The following is a 26,769-nucleotide window of genomic DNA, read 5'->3' on the forward strand; positions in this document are numbered from 1 at the left end:
CAAGGCCCAGCAGTCTCAGATAAGAAAAGCCACAGGGCAGAGCAGGGTCAGTCGCTGCCAGGAACCCCAGGAGGGAGTACTGGGTTCCTAGCCCATGGATGAAAGCTAGCACCATGGACAGAGCAGCTGCTGGCTGGAACCAGGGGAGTGAAAGGGAGCTCTTGGCTGGCTGCTAGGACTGACATGCTGGGGCCCATGGGGAAGTTGCCCAGGGAAATATATTGAGAAGTTGAAGGGGACTCAGCATGTGGCTGCCATTTACAGGGTCTCTGGGTCGGGACCTGGAGTAGTGGGCGGGCCCAGATTTCCATTCCTCCCCGCCCTCATTCACTACTAGGGAAGTGGCTGGACAGCTGGACTGCAGTACTAAACTCCAGAAAGCAGGAGTACAGATGGTTAGACGGCCAGAGGGTCGACTGTGTCTTGAAGAGGATGCCATGGTGCTTAGTGAGCCAGATTGGTGAACTGTTGTTAATAATTCTGAGGGTTGGTTCTCTCTTCCATCCGTCATACAATTACAAACCTTTTCATTATTTTACTTCCTGCTTCCCAGAAAAATTTACTCCCTCTGTGAGATGTGACCTTCAGCTGCTCATGTTTAATCATGATGCAAAATAATAATAATCCAAGCTCTAAGCTATATCAGTCTCATCTTTCATTAACTTTCCACTTTTGTTCTTAACTGCCCCATTGGACATCAAACTGGGCTGTGGATCTTGGCAATATTAATCTAATCTGTCAGTAACGGTCCTCTGTTTTCCTTAATCACCCCAATGAATCTTAGCCTGGTGGTTTGTTGCTCTTGTACAATTATATTTTTATCATTGTTATCTTTTTAGGGCTATTGTCATTTTCTTGCGCTAGCAATTTTTTAATAACATGATAGCATGTTATAGTTATAATGATGAACGGACTTCAAAAATTTGGGTCAATTTCCTAGGAATACCGAGGTTTATCTGATCTTCACACAAAATTTAGCTGAACCTCTTGGGCCTGCTCAACTATCTTGCAAGATTTCTGATACCTCCTCTTAATTCATTAGACTCGAGACGCTAACCAATTTGAATTTGCAGTAAATTGGGTGAAGATTTGACTCACTGCATATTAAATCTAGAGTTTGTCTCTCCAAAGTTAACAGATGCATGACTGACCAAGGTGACTGTTGCATATTGTGATATGTGACATTATAGACCAAGGGCCCAATCCAGTACTGTTTACTCCTGTGAGTAGTTCCACTGAAGCAAATGGAACTATTTGCATGAGTAAGGACTACTTGGACACTTCTAAAATAGATTAAGATAATTCATGATAAGGCACTCTTATTCCAGAATAAGAACATCCACACATGGGGTTAATTAGGAACAGTTAATCCTCTTTATAGTCACACCCTACCTTGTCTACATATGAATTAACTTTCACATGTAGACAAGCCCTTTCCACAGGTTACAGAAATGGACTCCAGGTACCCTCAACCAGAAATGAGGTGTAGGTATTTCCTTTTAACATATGTGGTGATGTTATTGAGCTTGATTATTTTATAAAATGACTCTACTCTGGCTAACAATCCCTGACCCCTTTTTTACATTTACAAATTTCTGAAACTTGTTGATGAATCTAATTCCTCTTTTTATCAAACGCATTTGGTAAATGCTTCTGTCTATATATAACCTGTCATGATCCTCTGTGTTGATATATGTATTTTACATATATCTGTCTTGTAATCTTGGTCACAAATTGCCATAGCTCCAGCATTTCCTTTTTCAGGTTGAATGTCTCCAGTTTCCAAGCCCCATCACATGAGTTCCCAGACTTTTTTTTCATCCCAATCATCTGTGTCTTTCTGTCTTTCAGACAACAAATAATGACCTGCCTTTCCAAGGGTATTTTTTTTACTCTCCACTGGCTCCACCTTAAATTCTGTACAGCCTTCCTTCTCACACGTCCAGGTATATGTAAAATTATTCCATTCTGGGCATATGTCCATTTAATAAGGCTATAATTTCATGGTCCTCAACAGAGTTCATGCCGAGTCATGAGGTTGGTTTGGATTATTGTGATTCTGAGGTGATTTAGCTATTCTCTGTGGATGCTGATTTTTTGTCTTGTTACTGAATTATGGCTGGGAGTCGTCAGTCTAAATTAAGGCAGTAGAACCATACCTCCTATAAAAGTACAATGGACGGTGATTGCAATTAAATGGTGTGCAAAGGGACATGGTGCGTTGCCATCACCTACACTACAATAATAGACATGAATGAGGTCAAAGGGAGAGAAACCAGTAATTAAGATGTATCGCCACAGGAACAGAAAATCATTAGGAAAAAATGCAAACATGAGCAAAATGCCAATAAGGCTTACAAAAACTCGACAAGATATGTGTTAGAGGGATGAACTAAGAGGATCCTTGAACACAGCAGACACGTGAAAGGTTTTCAGTAGAAGGACGGTTAAGACAACATGGGACACCTTTTTCCAACAGTGAATTAGACAATAAGTGTTGGCTGAAGCAAATCTTGTAGCTGGAAAAATATTCTCCGTTCTTTCCCATCCTTTCGGAAGGGAGCAGAATATCCCTATCTTAGTTCTGTCAAAGTTTTCAGTGCAAGGGGATTTATTAATGTTTATTAATACCCACATCTATGGTCTTGTCATGAAGGATGCTCATTTGTGTTTCCTCACGCCTTCTTTTGATCTGTTTTTCTAAGGGATAAATGATGTCGACTGGAGTTAAAGTCCTGACAATTGCAGTGGGAGCTGAAAGACTAATGATGCTGATGATTTCACTTGTTGATGGCCTTAGCATTCCCTTTTTGTAAATTTCGCTGTGTGTTCACATGCAGCGCCAGGCTGCTAGGCAAAAGGCTGAGAATTGTGCAATTAAAATCTTGGGCATGTTTTTGATTAGTTATTTGATGATCACCTTTATTTTTAGTGCAAGACCATCTCAGGGGTATGAAAATGAGCACAGATAATGTGGGAGAGGCCTGCTGGTAGGGAGATGTCCAGGGAGATGGCAGCAATGAGTCTAGGGTGTCTGGACTGCAATCAAGTGTAGTGGATGGGCCTGGATTCCCCTTCCAGCTACTGGTAAGGTGGCATGAAGCCCCTGAGTTGGGGATAAAGATGACTGAGAGCCCTCAGAGCAAGGTGTGGGGACCCCAGGGCCTAGAGTTGGGGCTGAAAACCTTTTGTGAGGACATTGGAATGTTATTTGTTGGACTTTTTGTCCACCCAGAAGTGATAGGACTAAAGCCCGACCTGTCCAGAGGGCTGAGTCATGAGACATGGCAGACCTCTGCCAGTGGCAGGGGGATCTACAGGAAGACTGCTTGCTATGTTGCGCCCAACTGCAGTGGGCTATGCCAAAAGTGAGTCCCTCCTCCTCCCACCCTCCCTTATCCTCTGTGTAGGAATGTAGAGGAAGGTACAATCTTGGCTGGAATTATTGAACGCTGTGGAGCATTTGGGGGATACTGTCTGTATAAAAGATGCTATACAAAAAAGGATTACGTTGGATTCCAATATTAGATTTTCCCTCTGTGTCTTTGGAAAACAAATTCTTGCATTTTTTTAAAAAAAAATGTAAAATGGCTTTGTATGCTTTTATTGTTTCTTAACATATAAGAAAAGCTTTACCTGAAATATTTTTTTTCATCTATGAAAAATGTTTCATTTGGGGCGATTCATATTTGCGAAACTGGTGAATAGTCAAAACCGTGGCAATTTGCCTTCCCCTGTGGCCACATTTCACAGGACCTGTGCTTTACAAGTGATACCTTTCAAATAGCTCTAATACTCAGGTGGATTATTGAATTCTTCTTCTCACACAGAAAGGATATTTGGTGTTTAAAAACCTATGCTTTGAAGACTATATTCTTAATTTTTCCCCTTTTTTCCAGTCTACAACCAAAGTTGTTTTCCCCTTTACTTTTCAATTCTTTTTAAAACCAGTGACTTCTCAGTACTAAAAATACAAAATCTGTGCACGAAGGCCAAGGCAGGGCACTAATTTGCCATGAGGAGGGCTAGGTAAGTACTTTTATTGGCATTGCTTTTGTGGCCCAAAGTCAATAACAAGGCAATATTTATAGAAACTCAGGAGTTATTTTCAGAGTGCAGTTCTGCTTCAAAGAGATTATTCAGAGCAACACTGAAAATGTAATCACTGATCACAACCAGATGAAGTTTCTTTCTATCATTATAGGCCTGAGTTGTAATATTTTATTATTGAAGAATAATCTTGTTGAAAACAATAAAGAAAGAGCTACACAGAATATATGGGGGCTCTGGAAAATATAGCCAGCAACGGTGGAAGTATAGAATGCAAACTCAGGGTTAGATCTGGAGTCTTTGAAAGATTATAGGCAGACCACAAAGCTTTGAAACAGAGTTTAGCCCTTCAGCATATTTTTTTCATGAAGAACAGGTATGTACTGTATGGTGTATTGAGAACAGCATTGGAATTGCAAGATAACAGTTGAAGATCAGGGGGCCTTCTGGGTCCTGCTTGTAGGCTAGAGGGGGCTGTGTAGCAAAGAAGCATGTGAGCAGAGCCATTCTGGGGAAAAAACTAGCCTAACGCAAGGTGGAGTGAGTTGTACGTCATTGCATTAGGGAGCAGCGTGGTTTTGGGTTCTCGTTGTTACATTGCGACCTTCCAGCGAGAGTATTTATCTGTCATCTAATTTCTCAGTCTGTATGCCATGAACATAACATAGTATAACAAAAGATGGCCTGTAGAGTTGTCTTTTGGATAGAGACTGTCTGTCTTTTTGTTCTGTTTGTACAGTGCCTCACACAATGGGGTCCTGGTCCCTGACTAGCGCTCCTAGATGCTACCCCAGTAGAAACAATACATTTGTAGTTCAGGTATTGTATTTCCTATGTTGTTCACCTCTAGGTTGTCACAGCAACAGGCTTCTATGGTGATCCATGCCTCTGTCACCTCAAGACTGGAAATGTTTCTCTGTGCTGTTCATAAGGCTATTCCTTAATACCACCTGGAAGCTGAAGCTGGTGCAGCAGGTGGCAGCCTACTTTCTAAGCAACATAGCTTACCAAGAACGTGTGATCCCAGTGCTCTCACTGCTCTGTGATATGCTCTGGCTACCTGCTGGTTTCTAGCTGGAACATGAGGTATTTATTTTAACTTATGAAGCCTTGAATTGCATGGATCTGCCTGCCTAAAGACTGCCTTAATCCCCATGCCAAATTTATGGTCAACAGAGATACTTGGGTTGGAGTCCCCTTGATTTAACAAAGGGGGTGGATGCTGTACAGTGTTCTGCATCGGAGGGTGACTGTTTATAGAGAATGGAGTATTGATGGTGAAGGCCCTGAGTCCTGGGTTCTGTTGTGAGGGGAGGGGAGGTTTGCTGCTGCTTTTGTTTGTATTGGATTGTTTTATGTAATGTCAGAGGTGCCCGGAGTAGCAATGGATGCCTTTATATGTCACTATCAATAGCGAGGAACAATATTATTCCAATTCGTTTAGACGCCTGGATGTGTTTTCTAGACCCTTTGTGCAAACAATGTCCTGCAACGGTTCTCAAGGTGTGTCTACTTTCATACTAGTGAAAAGTCCTAAAGTAACACGCAGACTCATTCGGATTCTGTATCTGATCTGGAGCCCTGAGTAGGGGATAGAGTGGAGATGCACAGCCACAGGGTGAGCTCCATAAAGTATTGTGCCTTCTCAGGCAGCATCCCTCGCTAAATGTTCCTTGGCGTGTAGGCCCTTCAGTCATTTTTAGGACCATATGATGGCCACCTTTCTCTGCAGCAGTTGGCTGGCTTGGAGTGAGTACCACCTATCCTCATTGGGGTGGCTTGCATCCTGTCATGGCTGCTTAAGGTGCATCCTTCAATCTTACTGTAATAATAGCTCTCTCTTTTATATAGAGCTTTTCATCTGTAGATCTCAACGCATTTCCCAAAGGAGGTTGGTAGCATTATCCCCATTTCACAGACTGGGAAACTAAGGCTCAGAGAGTTGAAGCGATTGGCTCAAGGTCATCCAGTAGGTCAGTGTCAGAGTTAGGAATTGGAACCCAACTTTCCTGAATTCCAGTTTGGGCCTCCAGCCACTGGGCAGCCCTGCCTGTTAGGTATAGTCCTTTGTATTCCGGTAGTGCATTAGGTATGTTTACTTCCTGGCCAATGTAGAGCTGATATAGTCAATCGCATAAATGTTTTATTTTCAGACCTGCGCTTTCCAAATGGTCATACTGTATTGGCATGCCTATATTTCTAATAAACTCTCACCATGCTGGGACAGCTATTCACAGTGGAAATCCTCTCATTTATCAAACCTTTTTTCTCAACACCGTTTCTTACATTAGATTATCTACCACTGTACCACACATACACTCTAATGTGGGTCAGGAGGATAAGTAAATTCTTCCGTGCCGTGGCTCATTTTATTCCCATTGTGTGATATAACTTATGAATTTCAGTACGTGGGATAGATCTTCCATGACATAACCTCAAAATGTGATTGATGAGATATTCAACACCTGCAAAACTCGGCTTATCAGTTGTTGTCAGCACTGTTCTCCTTTACTATCTGTCTTATGCCCTGACCTTGAGGGCTTTTCACAACTGTTGAATTTGCATATGAGCAAAGCCTGTTTCTCTATATATACAGCCAGGAGGAAATGGTGGGACAAGAAAGCATCAAAACACAGGTTTTTAACTTGATTCCTCAAAATGTAGGTACAGAGGGCCTCATGCTACAGCCATTCTGTCCGCAGACCCCCATGTGGACTCAGTGGGAATTGCATGCATGAAGTCAGCATAACTGTGAATTTAATCCATCTCGATTTAGGTAGTTTTAATGCAGCCAGTGCCTAGGACATTGATCTTGAAAACACACATGCACTTGCCTAACTTTAGGATTGTGAATAATCCCACTGAAGTCAATGAGTCTATTCAAATACTTAAGGTAAGCATGTGTGTAAGCGTTTGCAAGATCATAGCCTAAGTGAAGATTTTTGCTTGCGTGAACGCGTGTTCAGGACTGTCACCTTTTAATGAAGGGGTTGTTTTTCTCACTGAATAAATTTGGACTAAACACAATGTATATTTGAATTCTAAAATGGCTGGATTAGTGGCATTTCTACTGAATTAGTGTCTGTGTTCATTTTGACAGGTTTCAGAGTAACAGCCGTGTTAGTCTGTATTCGCAAAAAGAAAAGGAGTACTAGTGGCACCTTAGAGACTAACCAATTTATCTGAGCATAAGCTTTCGTGAGCTACAGTTCATTTTAAAAGTTCGTTCATGTACTGTAATTAAACCAGGTATTAATACTAGAGACTGAATTAAGCCATTGCTCCAGTGTCCACTGAAATTATAACCAAGTGCATAATCTATTTGAAATCAGCACCCCCAGGTTGGTCTCTTCACCAGAGATGTCTCATGTTCTTGCACTTAGATCATAGCCAGGGGTATTATATTTATCTACAAGAGGGCTGAATGCTGCTCATCATTCTGATGAAAACCCATTGAAGCAATTGTGCTAGACTCACCCCTGTTATAATCCCATTGAAGTCAACCGAGTAATAGGAGTGACACATTTAGCCCAATGGAATTAACTGAAGGCATGAGTTGACACTTAAGTCTTGGTCCTCTCAGAACAAAAACATCTGCAAACTCACCAGACCTCAAATTCTGTCCCTCTCTCCCAGAACAAACCAGGGGCACTTTCTACAGAGTAACAAGCCTACTTTTTGTTCTTGTGCATCAGCCCTCTGACAAGAAAGTTCTGTCGCCACTTTGAGTGGGGTAAAATTTTAGGGAAACCTTTTTTTGGTGGAAAATTTAGATTTGGTTTCATGAAGTCATCTACTTTAACCTAATTGTCTCAAAACCATTTCATTTCAATATTTTCTAAATGAAACTTCTGATTTTTTTTATTTGAAAAGACTTTTTGTTTTGAAATTTTCTTAATTTAAAAAAAAATTAAATGAAATTTACAAAAATGCTCACAATCAAAATGAAACATTTTATTCTGTTATGGAATGAAAAGTTTGGCCTGAGCCCAAAATAGTCTTTCTTTGACTTTTCAGGACTTCCAGAGAAGTGAAAAAATCAGTAATTTGCACAGCGCTACCTCCAGAGATTGTTTTTCTCTGAGTTAAACACTTGTACATGACTTCCTCAGGCTGTTCTGAGCAAGGACACTCCCAGTGCTGTGCTACTGACTTCCTTGGGATTTCTCTGGATTTACACTTGTGTAACCAAGAACAGAATTTCATCCTACATATATAAATACTGTATATGACAAAATAACACAGAAACATGAAGAAAAGGCAGTAGTAATTACAGCATCTTCTCATTAATTACTAGGTACAGTTACAATTTACTTTATGGAGTTAAGCTACACAGCTACAGAAAACATTCCGGAAATTATATACCTATTACACCCCAATAACGATAGTAAGAGAACGTACTGGTTGCAAAGTCTAACACTCAAAAGTTAGGAAATGCCGGAATTAAGGTTGGCTATGCAGCAGTTCCAGTCTCCACCACTTGGGTTCTTGTCTCAGTCTTCCCCCAAACTCCTTATCCTGATCTATGCCCTCTGCAGCTGCCATCCCTTCGAAGTCCAGTTCCTGATCCCTCTGCATTCCAATCAGGCAGCTTGCTCCTCCTCTGACGTGTTGCTTGGGCCCAGCAGAGGAAGCATTGAGAGCATAGGAGAGACATTCTCTGCTCTCACTTCCAGTGCTCTGCATCACAGCCCTGCCACATCAGCCTAGAATAGTTGAATGAGTTCTGCTTACACAGCTCAGTACAGTTGAATGCTTAGTTTTCAGTTGCTTGCAACTTCCCCAGCCTTTAACTGTGCGGGTTGAAATTTTCCATTCCAGGTGTCTTCCTCAGGGTGAGGGTTTTGTTTGGAAAGTATTAGCCAAAACGATTCAGTTGTTTCTAAGCGCTAGAGCAGGCAAACGTTTTGCCGGGGTCAAAATTCTTACAGCTGTTTCACTGCGAAGCGACAGCTCCTCCATACTTTGCCACAGGGAGTCGAAATTTGGCAGCAGGGTGGCCTGAGTGTCAGGAATGTGCCTTTTGCCATTCCTGAGCTGACTGAAGTAAGATCTGAACTGGACTAGCAAAGAAGCACAGCTGTGTACACAGGCCATTCAAGAGAGTTGCTCTCCTCCTTCTGGGAAATGATTTATATTGCCACTCGCCTTCCCTCTTTGACTGAAGAAACAGCGCTGGGAGGTAAAGGGGGAGAAACAGCTAGTTTAATCAAAGCCCAGAAAATGAAAGCTGGGAAATGGCTAGTACAGCAGGTGCATTAGTGGCAGAGTCTCCCGTGCCTGTATTTATTGTGCGGAGGAGCTACCCACATGAAAGAGCGGGGAGGGAAATCAATTCTTTCTTTGCCATAATGTAGGGATAGCCCGCTAGAGGCCCCTTCTAACATTCATTATTCTGTGATTTGGCTGTGTTTGCCTTCCCCCTGCAGAAAGATCTGTGGCAACCTAGAAGGTTTCAGAGTCTGGGGAAAATGCTAAGACTCCATCAGCAGGTGGGCTGCTTCCCTGAAGAATAGTTAAGGGGGTCAACACCCAAACCCCACTGAATGGGTTGAGGATTCCAAGACCAAATGGTTGGATCCCACCGAGGTATGCTGAAAACCAGTGCTCTCTGTGGAGTTGTCCCCAGGTTCTCTGCCTGCTGTCTATGCTCATGATGAACTGTGTTCGTAGCTGCGGGAGGGTTGAGTACCTTTTCAGTGGATTCTCTGTGGATTCGTTGGGGGAACATACTGGAGCTTCATTACAACCTGTTCTTGCACGATTTCCAGACCAGTTGCATAGTACTAGAGCTCTGTTCAGTTAGTTTGGATAAATAGCCAAACTTTGAGTTGCTATTCTTTACTCTGAGGGCCAGCACCTCAGCTTGCATAAGTCAGTGTAGCCCCACTGATGTCAAAGAAGCGGTGCTGATTTACACCAGTTGAGGATCTGGACCTAAACCTTCTCAGGCATCAATGTGAATCTAGTAAAGTTTGCATTTATTTGCAGTCTTGGAGGAAGGTGTGAAAAACAAAACCAGAAAAGTTCTTTCAAAGACAACCAATGAAAGGACAAGAGTTAGTGGGGTGTCCAATATAAGTGATTATGTTAAAAAGACAGTGGATTTATACTTCAGGCAAATTAATATTCAATTGATAAAGTTCATGGTTGGCAATAAAGGTCAGAATAGTATCATACAGGAATTCACTCCCTAGGGTGATCTGTTTAAAATGATGCTTTATAGACAAGCCCTCCTCTGCTCTCAGATTCTTTAAAGAAGGCTGCTGCTTTGGAGTGCTTTGCCCTTTGGTGATTACATGGCAGTTTTCCAGAGAGGAGGCGAGTGCCTTGCATTTAATCGACTGCCATTTTTCACCACTTGTGCAAAAGCCAAATGTTCAGAATGGTTATGAGTTGTTATGGGGGAGAGTGGGGAAGGTGAATAACAACAAAATGCCTTAATGAAAATGAAAAGCTGCAAGATGTAACTTGGGCTTAAAGATTAACAAGCCATTTTTCCCCTTTCTATATTAATATGTTATATACCTGGACATTTATTTATCAGCGGTAGGCCTTGTTTACATGGTAGGGTAATACGCTCTATGGGGTGTGATTTCTAAAGCACACTAACATGTTGCACATTAATTGGTCCGTGTAGACTCTGCTGGTGCACTTTAACCTAGTACTGTTTGAAACAGTAGTGTATTAAAGTGCACTAGGGATCGTTTAATTGGTCCATGTAGACCCGGCGGGTGCGCACTAATGTACAACACATCGGTACACTTTAGAAATCAGACCACTGTAGAGCGTCTTAACCCAATGCATAGTCAAGTCCTATGTTTAACTTTTCCTGCTGGGATCAAAACTCTTATTTCATTGCCGGTGCTGTCTGGCAACGAAGGAAGCTATCACAGCATACAGTTAGCTTTTTGTCCACAGATATGGATTATGCCTGTTTCTATGGCTACAGTTACTGACATTCTAGGAAACTGTCCATAGTACTAATATTATGTCAAGAAAATGCATGTTGCTTTTGATAGATAGACTGTAACCAAGACAGACAAACTGCTACATCTTTTTCCATCTCTAATTTTTATGAGTCAGTAATTTTGTAGGTAATTAGCCCATCTCTCCATCCTTTCTTCCGTTCCCTGTAAATATGCTTCAGGATGTTTGATAGACAGAAAATTGTATGTGTTTGGAATTAAAACCTCATCCAGAGGGGAGCATAACAATACACTATGACTATGTTAAATAAAGGCAGAAAGAAACACTGCCTCTCCAGTAGGTTTATGTGTTACATCTGACCCCCTAGCCCCCTAAGTGCACTGTATCTGAGCATACTGAAAATGTAGGGAGTGGAAGTCACTCTTCCCAGGTTGGCAATGATCCAAGAGAGGACAAGCCACTGACACAAACTTTTGAAGGTTTTTTCCTCTTTTGTATTTCCCAACAGACAGGCTACAGACTCCCAACAATGTCTTGTGCTCTGTAAGAGGGTGCCAATGTGTCTGTGTGTCTCTGTCTGCAAAGAATTATGTATGTAACACTTCCAAGATAAATGGTGAGAATTTTACCACAAGATGTCTTGTATTGTGCTGGGGTTTCCATGCCCATTTGTGTCTCGTTCCCCCCTGCTGTTTTTACACATTGCGTGACAAGGGTGGAATTTGCGGAGGGGGGGGAGTAGCTGCGGAATTATATTTCAAATTTTGGACAGGATAAGGGTGTTCAGGATGCTCAGCACCTTGCAGAATCAGGCCATGAATTTGGGCCAGATACCTAAGTCTGTACCCAGGGCCTAATTTTTTTCTCTTTCTGTTACACTAATATAAATTGCCCGTTACTCCAGTGAAGTCACTGCAATTACATAGGACTAAAACCAGTGCAAGGTTTTAATCTTGCACCCGCTAGTGCCCATGCTTTTATTGACTTGAATAGTGCAGGATCAGGCACTGATTGAAAGAAGAATCAGGCCCCCAGATTTTATGCTATTATTACACAGGTAAACTCCCATTCATTTCAATGAGCTCTTTCCTCAGCAAGAATTTAGGAACTAGGTAAAGGCCTGAGGATTGGGGGCCCTTTGGAATTGCATTGATATTTTGTTACTTGAACAATATGATAGAAAAATCATAGACATGTGGGAGGGGGGAGGTAAGGGTCCTCAAGAAGTAATTTAGTCCAGCCCTCTGCGCTGAGGCAGGATCAAGTAAACCTAGACCATCCCAGACAGGTATTTGTCTAACCCTGTTCTTAAAATCCTACAATGATGGGGATTCCTCAACCTCCCTTGGTAACGTATTCCAATACTTAACTTTCTAACTATAAGGATACTTTTTCCTAATATCTAACGCAAATCTTTTTTGCAGCAGATTAAGCTGATTATTTCTTGTCCCATCTTCAGTGGACGTGAAGAACAATTGATCACTGTCCTTTTTATAACAGCCTTTAACATATTTGAAGACTGTTATTAGGTCTCCGCTCCATCTTCTTTTCTCAAGACTAAATATACTGTGGGTTTTTTTAACCTTTCCTCATAGGTCAGATTTTCTAAACCTTTGCTAATTTTTGATGCTTTTCTTTGCATTCCTCCAATGTGTCCGTATCTTTCTTAAGCTGTGATGCCCAGAACTGAACACTCTACTCCAGCTGAGGCCTCACCAGTGCTAAGTAGATCAGAACAATTATCTTCCATTTCTTACATATAACATTCCTGTTAATACATCCTAAAATATTAGCTTTTTTGCAACAGCATTGTGTTAGCTCATATTCAATTTGTGACCCACTATAACCCCACCCAATTCTTTTCTGCAGTCCTCTCACCTACTCCATTATTCCCCATTTTGTATTTGTGCATTTGATTTCCTCCTCCCCCCCAAACTGTAGTGTTTTGCTCTTGATTTTATTGAATTTCCTCATGTTGCTTTCAGAAAATTCTCCAGTTTATCAAGATCATGTTGAATTCTATTCCAGTCCTCCCAAGTGCTTGCAACCCCTCCCAGCTTGGTGTCATCTGCAAATTTTATAAGCATACTCCCCACTCAGTGAATGCACATTAAGCCTAGTCCACAAGTCCTCTCATAGCTTTGTTTAGTCATTACTAAAGCAAAGCTCCCATTGGCTCTAGTAAGAGTTTACCCTCAATAAAGACTGAGGACTGGATTTACAGAATTTGTAACCAAAGTAACCCTTTCAAGCTTTGTGCCCTGATTTAGCAAAGCACTTGCATGTGCTTAAATTCCATTGATCCCTTTAATGGGCTTTAAGGCTGTGCTTTGATTTGGGGTCCTTAATGTGTGAGACGAAGCCCACTGAAGTAAACAGAAAGACTCCTGTGGACTTTAATGGGCTTTGGATCAGGCCCTTGTTTTGTATAGTTGTTAGTTAAGAGAGAGCTTTTTTCTGTGCTCCAAAGACACTAATAATCTTCGAAAAGAAATAGGAGAGGAAAAGCCAAATCATTTAAAATATCTATTTAGATGTAGATTGTATGTCCTTGAAATTAGACGTTGTTTGTATTCTGACATTTTGTAGCAATTTTTTGTGCTAAGGTAAGACACTTTGAAAGTTCACTGACGTTTTCATTATGCCTCCCTGTTTTTGTTTTGTTTTTTTATCGGAACCACTCTGGTGTATCATAAGGTTGATTAATTTGTCTCCTCAATGATTAACTTTCTCTGCTTTTATGTAATTTTTTCTTCAAACCCTGCACAGAGAAATTAAAGTGGTATTAACAGGTTCTTAGGTTGGCATTTCTTTGTCCCTAGATCCGACTTCACTATTAAGAGTGCAGCATAACACACTGCCAAGGCACTAATATAATCATATTACATTGCAAATGTGTTTCCCTTTTCAGTTTATTTGCTGATGCCAGTGGCTGTCTTCTTGTTTTTGTTGAGTTCACAATCAAATTCACAGTCATATGAAGTTCTCAGGCTGCTGGATACAAGAATGTATCCACTGATGTGCTGAAATTTGGTATAGCTCAGAAAGAAGGACCTTTTTAAAGCATTTACTTTGACCATGCTGGTACGTTCTGATATAACAGGTTAAATGCAAAATGGGCCAAATTTTGGCATAAACTTTAGTACTGTAACATCTTGGGGATCATCCTTCAAATACGTATCCACATGAATAGTTTCATTATCTTCAGTGGAACTACTCATGTAATAAGCAAATGGGTACATGAGGACTACTTGTGTGAGTAAAGTTACTCATATATAGGATGTGGCCCCATGAAGTTACTCCCATCCGATGAAGTGAGCTGTAGCTCACAAAAGCTTATGCTCAAATAAATTTGTTAGTCTCTAAGGTGCCACAAGTCCTCCTTTTCTTAAAGCAGAATTTGGCACACTTGTACTTATTGGATTCACTCACAAGCTTAGGTGTTTGAAGGATCAGGTCCTTGGAAGTTAGTGGACTTACTCTGGATTTGCACTGGTGTGAGATTAGAATCTGACCCTTCCTATCTCAAAATTCTACAGAATACATTAAAGCAAACAAATATTGTTTTATTTTTTCCTTTGGTGTAGAACAAACCAATCTCTCACGCTATGGACCAGTCATCTTCATGGAGGGGAGGAAAAGCCTTCATTAAATGACCTGGGGAATTATAGGCCTGTCAGTCTGACATTGATCCCAGGCAAGATAATGGAGCAACTGATATGGGACTCGATTTAATAACGAATTAAAAGAAGGTAACATAATTAATGCCAATCAACGCGGGTTTATGGAAAATAGATCCTGTCAAATTAAACCTGATATATTACTTCTATGAGATTACAAGTTCAGTTGCTAATGGTAATAGTATTGATGTAATAGACTTAGACTTTTGTGAGGTGTTTGACTTGGCACATGGCATTTTGATTAAAAAACTAGAAAAATATAAAGTTAACATGGCACCCGTTAAATGCATTACAAGCTGGCTAACTGCTAAGTCTCTAAACATAATGTTAAACAGGGAATCATAATCAAAATGAGTTTCCACGGTATGCATCTGATGAAGTGAGCTGTGGCTCACGAAAGCTCATGCTCAAATAAATTGGTTAGTCTGTAAGGTGCCACAAGTACTCCTTTTCTTTTTGCGAATACAGACTAACACGGCTGTTACTCTGAAACCTGTCAAAATGAGTGTGTTTCTAGTCGAGACCCGCAGGCATTGGCTCTTGGCCCTACGCTAGTTAACATTTTTATTAATTACTGGGTAGAAAACATAAAATTATCACTGATAAAATTTGCAGAAGACAAAAAAAAAAAGCAAGGAGTGGTAAATAATTAAGAGGACAGGTCACTGATACAGAGCGATCTGAGACACTTGCTGAGCTTAGTGCAAGGAAACAATATGTGTTTTAATGACTAATTGTAAATGTATATGTCTAGGAACAAAGAAAGTAGACCATATTTACGAAGGGAGACTCTATTCTGGGAATCAGTAAAAAAGATTCAGGGATCATGTAGATAATTACGGTTACCACCTGGCTGGTATTTGACTGGCCTGGACTGTTTTTTTTTTTTATGGATTTGCCAGGTCTTAGAAAAATAATGTAATCTGCCAAGATTTTTTATATATTGGTCTAAAAATTTGCATTATTATCACAATACACTGGGATATCTAATGTTAAAAGTTTCTGTGTCCAGCTAAAAAGATGGTGCAATGTTCCCACTTCCGCAGTTTAAGCAATAACCAATCGAAACTGCTGAAAATACAGCAGCTGTTTGCCCACCAACATGCAAGCGCACGGCATGTATGTTTGAGTCACTCGAGAGTGAGGAGACGTGAGATGTTATCAATCGTATCTATATGTGTTATCTCTCTCGATACTATAAAGTGGCTGTTGGGGTTGGGGTTAGGGGTTGCAGCAGGTGTGTGGGGAGGGAGGGTTGCTGGGTTTTTTGCATTTCAAAGCTGGGAACCCTATGGATAACTACCTGAATGTGAGCTTCTAGTGTGATGCTGTGGCCAAAAGAGCTAGTGTGATCCTGGGATGTATAAACAGAGGAATCTCGAGTTGCAGTAGGGTGGTTATTTTACCTCTATATTTGGCACTGCAATTGCAGCTGGACTCCTGTGTCTATTTCTGTTGGCCACAATTGAAGAAAGCTGTTGATAAATTGGAGAGGGTTCAGAAAAGAGCCATGAGAATGATTTAAAGGATTAGAAAACCTGCCTTAAACCGATAGACTCAAGGAGCTCAATCTAGTTAGCTTAACACAGAAATTAAGGGTAACTTGATAACAGTCTACAAATACTTAAATGGAAAACAAATATTTAATAATAGGGTCTATGGTCTGGCAGAGAAAGGTCTAACATGATCCAATGGCTGCAAGTTAAAGCTAGAAAAAGACTGGAAATAAGACATAATTTTTTTAACAGTGAGAGTAATTAACCATTGGAACAACTTGCCAAGGGTTGTGCTGGATTCCCCAGCACTGACCATTTTTAAATCAAAAGTGGATGTTTTTCTAAAATCTATGCACTAGGAATTATTTTGGGGAAATTCTCAGGAGATCAGACCAGATAATCACAATGATCCCTTCTGGCCTTGCAATCTGTCAGTCTATGAATAGCAGTCATTGTTACCACATATATAACTCTGTGAGCATGAGAGTACTGTGCCTCTCACTCGGTGTCAGCCTGGGACGGTTAGGAAGCAAAAGCCATCACTGAATGGCAAAGAGAAAAAGGGATTAAATGAGGCAAAAGAAATTCAATAATTTCCATTTGTAAGGGAAGGATATAATGAGGCAGGGATGCATTTCAGATTTATCTCTGGAGTCAAATCAGTCTTTAGAAATGTACAATACTATCCTTTACCATCCTACAATATCGTTTGCCCCCAGGTCTCAAGCGCACCATTAGGGGGAATAGTTGTGACATGAGGCTGCAAAAACAGTGGCATTTGTATTGTTACCAAGCAGAGGTGATTTATCTTCATGCTACTAGTTAGAGGCCCTTAAAAGTCTTCTGTCAGTGGCATATCCTATGTATCAAATGAGAAAATTGTGCACAGAGTAACGGCTGACCGGTTACCCATTTCAAAGAGCAGCGGTTTCAATAATATCATGGAATGAATTGGTACTTCCTATGGGGAGCTGACTAAAAAACCCAAATCCTTAAAATGTAGATGAATAAAACGGGTATTAATGCGATTCAGCAACTGTTCACTTTTCCTTGATCAGGCAAGGGAAAAGGGTTCTACCCTGGAGATTTAAATGCACCTTTGGGTATTTGAAAAAAAGAAAAGGAGTACTTGTGGTACCTTAGAGACTATTACTCTGAAACCTTTGGGTATTTGAGTATTCCACTCTCATGCTGCAATCTGAAGCAGCAAAGCCAACGGAAAGAAACATTCTGTTGGAGTCTAATACGATCTAATTCCCTATCTCTCAGCTGTGCTGCTTGATATCCCAGCATGAAGAAATGTGGACCACTGGATATTGAAGCAATCTATTATAATAACAGGGCTGTCTGGGTCTGAATGCTACCTTTAGATCTTTTAGCAACATGTAGTAGAGGTCTACATCTTGTGAAAGTGGCTGATGTGTAACATTAACCTGCAAAAGAAAGGGGGGGGTGAACGTTATCAATGGGCCACATTCTGCTCTCAGGCATGCCAGTTGTTGCTGTACTGCAACATTTGCTTAATGTAAGTGCTCTCACAATACAGTTGTCCAAAGCTAAGTGCTTTGAATTTTTGTACTGAAGTTTTTAAGCCTATTTATTTTGTTTTTTTTTTTTCTTGTGGGAAGAGGTAAATAAATGCAAATGGTTGACAATCTGGTGCAAGAAGCAGCACTGGCCTTTGATGCAATACATTAAGGAAACTAGTTGTTGGGATTTCTTGTTTTGTTTTTTTGTTTTTTAACATTTCCACAGGACATGTAGCTAAATAGTCTGGGCATGAGAACAAAGCAGCTGCAAAATAAATGAGGCAGAGACAAAAGGAAAACCTGGCCTTGCTGGAAAAGGGGCACCGAGAGAACTTGCCAAGACCAGACACAAAAAAAAAAAGCGGGCTGGCAACCTGGAAAAGGGACTTGAAAGAATAACTTGCAAGGACACAAAGAGGCAAGGGCCATTGCAGAGAGACATGTAAACCTAGAGTGGGAGAGAGGGAAACAAGTAATAGAAGCAAAATCAACATGTAGATCAAGTGTAGAAAGATGTTGAGTAAGAAAGAGATCAGAGACTTTTAAAATCCTACATTCTTTTAACTCCTGCAAGCCTGGAATTGGAATTATCATGAGCCTCCGATATGTGTTTTCCTTAAATCATCTGGAAAATACACAGTACTAGTACTTAGAGGAGCTTTATCAGAGATAATGGTTATTGTAAGATGCTTTAGTCAAATATCAAGTGATTGCTCTGTGTTATGTGTGGTTGCCATTGCACCTTAAATTGACTAGGCTGTAAAATAAGGTTAATGATACAGATCTACTCACTGGGCTGGTATGAGGCATGTATAAGTTTTGTACTGGCACATTGGGAGAAAACTCCATGTGGGGACTTTGGCTTTGTTAAAAAATTATGGAAACAAAACCAGCCCAAAATTGTGCTGTGATTACGTGGGTGTAAATCTGGAGTGACTCCATTGAATTCAGTGGAATCTCTTTAGATTTCCAGCTGTGGAAAATGACTTTTCATTTTGAAGTCGGTTATCTCTGAATCAAAGGCCTAATCAGAACTAAGAAAAGAGCTACAACCCTTGCTCTTCAATATTAGAGCTGGGCAAAGTTGGTCATATGGATTTTTTTTTTTAAGGCAAAAAATGCAGATGCTACAATACCAAAAAGTTATGTAAATTTGTTTCTGTTTTGTCAGACTATTGTGGTTTAAAAAATGGTCATTTTGACATTTTTGAAATGTTTTGTTTTTTCAATTCACGATTAGTTTTTGTTGCAAAGTTTCCATTCATGTTATTTTTAAATAGTCAAAAATGGTTTTTAAATGCTCAAAATAAAACCTAATATTTCAAGTCAGGTTGAACAAAATGTTTTGTTTGATCCAAAATGACATTTAAATTTTTTTTGAATTGCCAGCAAACTGAATAATCTGTCCCCCTCCCCACCCCCCCCAGCTCTACTCAATATACCATATCTAGGGTGACCAGATGTCCCATTTTTATAGGGACAGTCCTGTTTTTTGGGACTTTTTCTGATATAGGTGCCTATTATCTCCCCCCCCCCCCCCCGCGCTTTCCGGTTTTTTCACGGTTGCTATCTGGTCACCCTAACCATATCTAAAAAGTGACACCACAAGAAGGCTTTCTTGCAGGGTTGGGTTTTTTTTAAGCACCTAGAAGCTGTAGAGGAAAATAGGAGATCTGAGTTTCAAGAAGATAGTGTGAATGGGGAAATAGTAAGTCCCAATCTTTTCATTAACACCAAGTTTTACTTAAGCCATTTCATAACTTTATATGGTAGATACATTAAACATAGACCACACTGGGATTCCACTCCATATTTCCTGTGTCCAGATTCTCTTCTCTATGAATTTCCCTGTTGAGAGAAGATAGTACTGTAAGTTGATTTGTTTTAACTGCTACCACCTTCCAGTGTTCACCATCAGAAAAGCCTCCACTAATATAAATGTCGTTACGTTCCCCTGTAAATTCCAATTCTCCTACATTCGTTTTGGAGGCTAACCAGTAACCAGCATTGAAACTAGAAAGGGGGCATTTAAAATGTATTTTAAGGTTATTAAGAAATGAAAAAGGTTATTAAAAAAGAAACCCAAATGGAAGTGATTTTAATAGTAAAGAAGAATAATGATGCCAACTGTAGAATATCAGGCAGGAGACAGTGGGTGGTGTGAAAACAAATTCAGACCCTGGACACACACAATCATCAGGGCATATAAAAATGCCCTAGTAACCAGCAGCAAGGGAAGCACAGAAATCTGAAACTATGGCAACTCAGTGTAGGAAGAAGCATTCATTATGGGGGGGGGGGGAGGGGAAAAGAGAAAAAACAGTAGCCCCTAAATCACTATATCAGCTTGGTTCCTCATTTTCTCAGCAGCTCCAGGACCTTGTTTAATCCTTTCACCCTGCCAAGTAGAATTCTTTTCTTGAAACTTCCCAGAATCAGCTGTCCTTGAATCTACTATGGGGGGAAAGTCTGTGGTTTCACACAAGTGTAGTTATCTGGGAGGGCAGGTTCATTAATGTTCTACCATATGTGCTAATTTGTGAAATGAAAAAAATAAAAAGGAGAGAATTTTGGGTGACAGCAGAAAAGGTGCAAAGAAAAATATGGAAATTTAACAGCTTCTTCCTATAAGGAAATTCACAGGTTTCAGCAGATTGCATTTGGAAATTGGTGGAGCCAATTTGCACCATCTGAAGATTGGGCCCAATGTATAGTGTGGTGATGAGGGATCAGCAAAGGAGCAGAGTTTCTTTTGGGATAACAAATTCACAAAAAGTTGAATTTTGCACATTTTTCTCTCATATGAATTTGTTTCAGCTGCCTGTGTGTTGGTTTTATGTAAACCTTGGGTCCAATTCTCAGTTGGGGGATTTACTCTTGGTTTAGAGGAGGGTAAATGAGAGCAGGCTTTGGTGCTGTCTTTATTTGAGGCGCTAATACACGGTAAACAGCTACATAAGAGGGTTTGTTTGTTTGAATTTGTGAGTGCTTATCTGAATGCACATTTCATCTACATTTCTTATCTGCAAAGTTGAGTCAGCTAAAGGGGCAAGGTCCATTTCTTAGTGAATAAAAAAATAAACGATTGGTTTTTCTTTATCGTATCTTGCAATGATGCCTTTTGTTTTTCATAAACATTCTTTTAAAACTCTTTAAACAGTTCTCTATTACTCTTTCTGTGGCTGAAGATCTCACTGGGGGAAAGAACTAATGGATTTCAAAAGCCCTATCTGTAGTCTTGGTCAGTGCATTTACGACTTACTTTAGACATAGTAAGATACGTTAGCGTCATGCAGGAATGGTGCACAGAGATTTAATAATCTGGGCCTCCCCTATACGAAATGGACACAAGTTGCTGCATATTTAAGAGGAGAGAGATTTTTTCGTGCACCTTGTGAGATTGAGGAAAATGATTGATTGGTCCAAGAACCACATGGATTTGTGTGTGTGTATTTATTAATGTATTTTTGCATGCACACTGCCTGCATTTGTATGTGCAAATTAACATATAGTTAGCTAAATGATTTGCCTATGTACTGAAATTGCCTCTTGCAACAAGAAGGTATGGGAACAAATGTGTGCATAGGTAACTGGTCTCACTTCATGAAAACGTAGTCTTATCTGAACAAAATTGTCGTGCAGTATTATGGTTCTTACCCTGGAGGGGGCTGCATTTTAGCAGTGGATGACTTGATTATATATAATCCTGTCTTCATGGAAGTCAATGGGGAATTTTGCTATTGACTTCACAGGGGCCAGGATTTCACCCAGATTGTATTTATATATTGTGGTGCAGCTGCAGCATTGTATTTGAACTAAAAAGGAAGCCAATAGAAACTTTTTGCAGGGAACACGTGCAGGACTGGGCCCATTGTTTGCAATGTGCCATGGGAATTCTTGGATTAAAAAGTCCTCTTTAAATTTTCTCATGGAAAGAAGATACAAACAACATCTGATAGTATCTATTTGAAGCACCACGGTAATTTACATTTGGCTTAAGGGGCATTAATGATATCTAGCACATTAGTTATTGAATTTTCAGATGGACTTCAATATTCAGTCTATTTTCTGGGTAAGTTACTAGAACAGTAACAGAGTTTTGCTCATTTTTAAGTATGAAAGTTACATGATCGGTCTTGTCTACATTTTTAAATGTGTGGACCTAGAGTAAACTTTGTTCTTCCCATCTAAACAACTGCATCTGGCAGTTTCACCATATTTGTCTGATAGCATAAGACACTGTATCCTGGGTAGTTTTTTGGCATGTACTAATGCCATGCTTGATCAACATACTCCCAGCCCCAGTCATATACCTGTTGCTTTCCAGTGTGAAATTGACAAGGACGGCATGAATCTGACAGCTCAAGTCACAGAGGTCAGGATCAAAAGCAGAACCCTGCAGGTGAGGAAGGCACTGAGTTAATGTAGCTGGCTGCTACACTGTACTGCAGGGGGTGCACTGGAAACCTGTTGCAATTACTGGGGTGTCTGGAAGAGTGTAACAAAAAGTATATTGCCATGGTGCTCTCTCTGTCGGCAGGCAATCAAGTGTTAGACAGCATCCCCTAGGAGAAAATTGAACCATGAAGGAGTGAATACCACTGAACTCGGGAGACAAGCACACTTGCTGTGAGAGGCGGACAGCCAGCTGAAAGGGCACAATTCCAACTGATGAATGGTGGGGGGGAAAGAAAGAGAAAGTACTAGAGAAACGGTCCTGATTGTATCAGGTCAGAGTGGAAGGTGTGAGTACATGCATTATAGCTTGCAGACTGAGGTAGCTTGGTGCATTGAGTCACAGTGTTCTGAACAGGGCAGAGCTCTGTCATGCATCTGACAAGCAAGGGCCCACCTACGTTTTCTTTTATAATTGATCTGCTGTCACTGCAGCATCAAAAGACAAGGTATGGACTGGGAGTGCTCTGTGTAACTGTTAACTGTCCTTCTGTACCTGAGCCTGTGAAATGGCAAGGCTCATTAAACCCTAAGAATTAGAACTTGCTGGAAAACAGGAACAAATTTTCATTGCTGGCTTCATTTATAATTTTTTGGATGAGTTTTTTTAATATATAAGGGTTCCCACCTTGACTTCAGTGGGATTAGTTGTGAATAGAGTAGTAGGACGTGTTGCCTAACCTGCTGGTCAGTGCATGCATTGCCAAGCCATTTCTACGTGGATTTTGTGACATGAACATTTATCCACCAGCTGATGTACTGAGACCATCCTGTTATTTCACAGAGGCCACCAAACAACCTTCTGATATTAACATTCTCCCCCTGGATTAAACTCCTACTATTGTCTTAGAACTCTAATGCCTTGTGGTCCATTAATAAGCCTCCATCACTAAGCAAAGCAACACTCTTCTATATGGTAGCGTCAGATCTACTGAAGGAGGTTGAAAAACTGGTTTCTTAGTGGAGGTTGTTTAAAGGTGGGGCACAATTGTACTGCATGGGGCAGATCCTTCCCTGGGGTAAACTGCTTGAAATGGGTCTACATTAATGCTCACTAAGGAACTTTTAGTGCATGCCAGCAGGGTCCGTACGGGGCAGTTAGTACATGATTATGCTAGCGTGCACTAGAATTTACTAGTGGACTAATGTACCATGTAGGCAAGCCCTCACTAAACTGCATACAGCAACCAAATCTGATGTTATTTTTTGTACAAAAATAAATTATAGTACTGAATCAAATAAAAAAACCAAATACTTTCTGCGAAACCTTAAGCTATGGAAATCCTTTCTTTAAGCCTTTTTAAAACCTGTGGCATATCTTACATTGATTTTCCCACAGATAGTCATATTCAGTTTTCATTCCATTTTGCTTCCATCAGAGTCATCAAATCCTTTTAATTACATTGCTTTTTCTCAACTGCCTTTTGTTTCGTTTTGGGAGAGGCAGGTTTACTGTGGGAGAACGCTGGACAGTTGCATTATTTGGGCTAAGAACAAGCTTGACTTGATTTCAGACCACACCAGTGTCGCTTTCATAGCATAAAGTTGCAGAGTTTGGTTGCATGTGCTGTGATAAGGGATCTCTGAAAATGTAGCTATGGTTGCAAATTGCAGCTGACTGTGAACAATAAATGCAGTGGTTTGATTTTATTTTTTTTACACTGGCTTATTTTGCAGAAGTAGGGGGGCTAGTTATCTGGATTTGCTGGGGAACGTGTCATTGTGGGGGAAATGGCAGGTTAATGTTACCTGTTTGATCAGGTGATCTCCATCATTTCAAATAATCAACCTAGTGCAGAAATGCTGATGGGCTACATGTTCCAGCCTGACTGAAGTTTAAAGGCCAAATTCACTGTGAGTGCAACTCTGATGACTTCAGCTTCAAGCACTTATTCTAATCTGGCCTTACATGGTAACATAGAAAGTGATAGGCTGTGGGCAAGCCCTTTTATGGCAATAACATATAAAGTATATGACTGTATGGTATAGGGATTTCAGGGAACTATAGAATATTCATAAATTCAGTTCAAAGTCCGTGGTCTCTCAGGAGCTAGTCCCATCATTACAAGCTCCTGTTCCTGGCTGCTAAGAGAAGGGCAGGGGACAACATATATAATACTACGGTTCACTCCCCCAGAGCTAATGAGCCTTTGCAAATGGGCAGGGCTTAACCTCAGCTTCTCTATTCCTCCGTTAAGGGTGGGGCTAGGAGGGCTCTCAACATCACTGCCCCAAACAGAGACAGAAGAAACCTCTCTGCAAGGTGCAGGTGGATGGAGCATCTTATAAACCTTGCTCTGTATATATTGCCGGGGGGTTGGCATTTCAACCCTCTCTTCTGAACACATCTCTTGTGAGTCATTCAAGTGCAGGTTGGAGGAGAAGACAGCCATTGAGAGAAGAGTGTGTTCATTCTGGGAACCTTATGGTGGCTAGAAGTAACCCCCACTGACGTCAGTGGCTGCTGGCTGCAGGGACTCTCAAATCCCATCACCCACCCAATGTTGAGCCGTCATGTCACATTGCTTTTGAACAAGTAACAGAATCCTGCACAATGGCAGGATCTGGGATTGCTCGATCTATTTTAGCTGCTTCTTTTTCTTTCTTTCTCTCTGGTTTCAGAGTAACAGCCGTGTTAGTCTGTCTTCGCAAAAAGAAAAGGAGTACTTGTGGCACCTTAGAGACTAACCAATTTATTTGAGCATGAGCTCCGATGAAGTGAGCTGTAGCTCACGAAAGCTCATGCTCAAATAAATTGGTTAGTCTCTAAGGTGCCACAAGTACTCCTTTTCTTTTTTCTTTCTCTCTCTCTCTCTCTGCATGCCCATAGACACACTTGTGTTTAAGCTTCTCATCCAAAATATCCATTGTGGCAAAGTGAATGCAAATGCCTGATTCATCCTTTAGGAATGAAATAAGTCTTGATTTTAAAGCATTAGCTGTAATTTTTCTCTTTCAGAGAAGGGCACATTGCAATGAGGAGATGTGTTTTGATCACTCACTGTGTTACAAAGAGAGTGACTCTAAATGACATTGGACCAATGCTCAGTTCCAGCCACAGCCTGAGGGGTGGGATGGTGCTCTGGGTCATACAGGAGAAGGGGATTTTACCTCTTTCCCTTCCCTGTGCTACATAGCAGCAGAATAACTGCTCTGTGGCCAGTACTCTAGCTTCTGCCTGGAATGGCCAACATAACTGCCATTAACTTCCCTAAATCAGCCCCATCTCCATCCCCCAGGGGGCAGTGTTCTACAGCATGCACCTCCCCAAATTCTACCTCCCTCCATCCAGTGCCATGGAGCCAGCGTTTCTGAGATGTGAAAGGTCATTTATTTCCATTGAAAGGAGAGCCATTAGATGGTCGTGACTTTAGTTTATTGTCCATCTGGTCCAGATTTGAACCAGTTATTTGCATGGCTTTGGTTTGTCTGCGGAATTGGCACGTATGTCCAGGTGAGGTGTCTTTAAATCCCCTCTCTGATCTATGTAAATAACATACATGCATATGTCGGGAGAGATTCACAGTTCTGCCTCCAGGATTGAACATCCAGGTCTCATTAATTTGAATGGGAATTGGGTATGCATATCCTCTATGCAGCTCTGAAACTCTCAGCCTTAGTGTAGTGCATTGGATTAACCATGTCTCTTTCTAGTAGATAGCACCAGTGATCACAACAGCCTGCTACTTACCCTTGTGCTTTTGGTGCTATGAGTCCTGAATTCAGTCCCCACTAATGATCGTGGTATTGACATGAATACATGCTGCTAGTCTGGGCCAGATTTTCAAAAGTATTGAGGCACCTAAAGATGCAGATAACTGCTTAGTGGGACTTTGAAAATGCCTAGGTGCTTAACGTCCATTGAGCTTAGGTGTTTTAAAAATGTTACAGATCCCCCTAGATACCTATCTGCATCTTTAGGTTCTTAAATAGCATTGAAAAATCTGGGCCTATGTGCTATGTACACAATGGAAGAGGGTACAAGCATCTTGCATCTGGCCATATATGAAATATTAAAGACCAATCAGCAGCTGACATTCCTGATGGTTCCATGGGCACTTGAGGAAATGGACACTGTTTTAGCTGTCTTGCTGGCCTTACTACTATTGATTTGACAGGATCTGGCATGCCTGCTTGTATCTGTCTCCTCTCTTCTCTCTCTAGACTAACTCAAGAGGAAGTCTGACTAGTGGGTGTGATAGCAGCTTTCACTTTTCTCTGTTGTGGATATCTACCAGAATGAATGGGGAACTGTGGCTAGGTGATGTTATAGAAAAAATGTGTTCTCTCTCCCCACACATATATTACAGCTTCACACATTATACAGATTTTGTTACAGAGTTAACATGTAAATAATATCACATGTCCCTGAACAGCAGCTGGGTCATTATGAAATAGCTTATGAATTGGAAAAGGTCAGAGAGAAAGCCAGCTGCTTTCCTCTCCCTGCCTGTGCTTTCAGTCTGGGCTGAATTATTATTATTTCACTAATTAATAATCTGCATGCATATTTAAATGATTACTCTGCAAGATATACTGCGTTACAAAACAGTGTACAAAACAACAATGGCAAATTGTTTCACTGTGCATAAGAGCTTAACTCTCGCTACAAAAAATGTTTTCTAATAC

This window comes from Eretmochelys imbricata, chromosome 15 (assembly GCF_965152235.1).
Source record: "Eretmochelys imbricata isolate rEreImb1 chromosome 15, rEreImb1.hap1, whole genome shotgun sequence".
In the NCBI taxonomy this organism is placed as follows: Eukaryota; Metazoa; Chordata; order Testudines; family Cheloniidae; genus Eretmochelys; species Eretmochelys imbricata.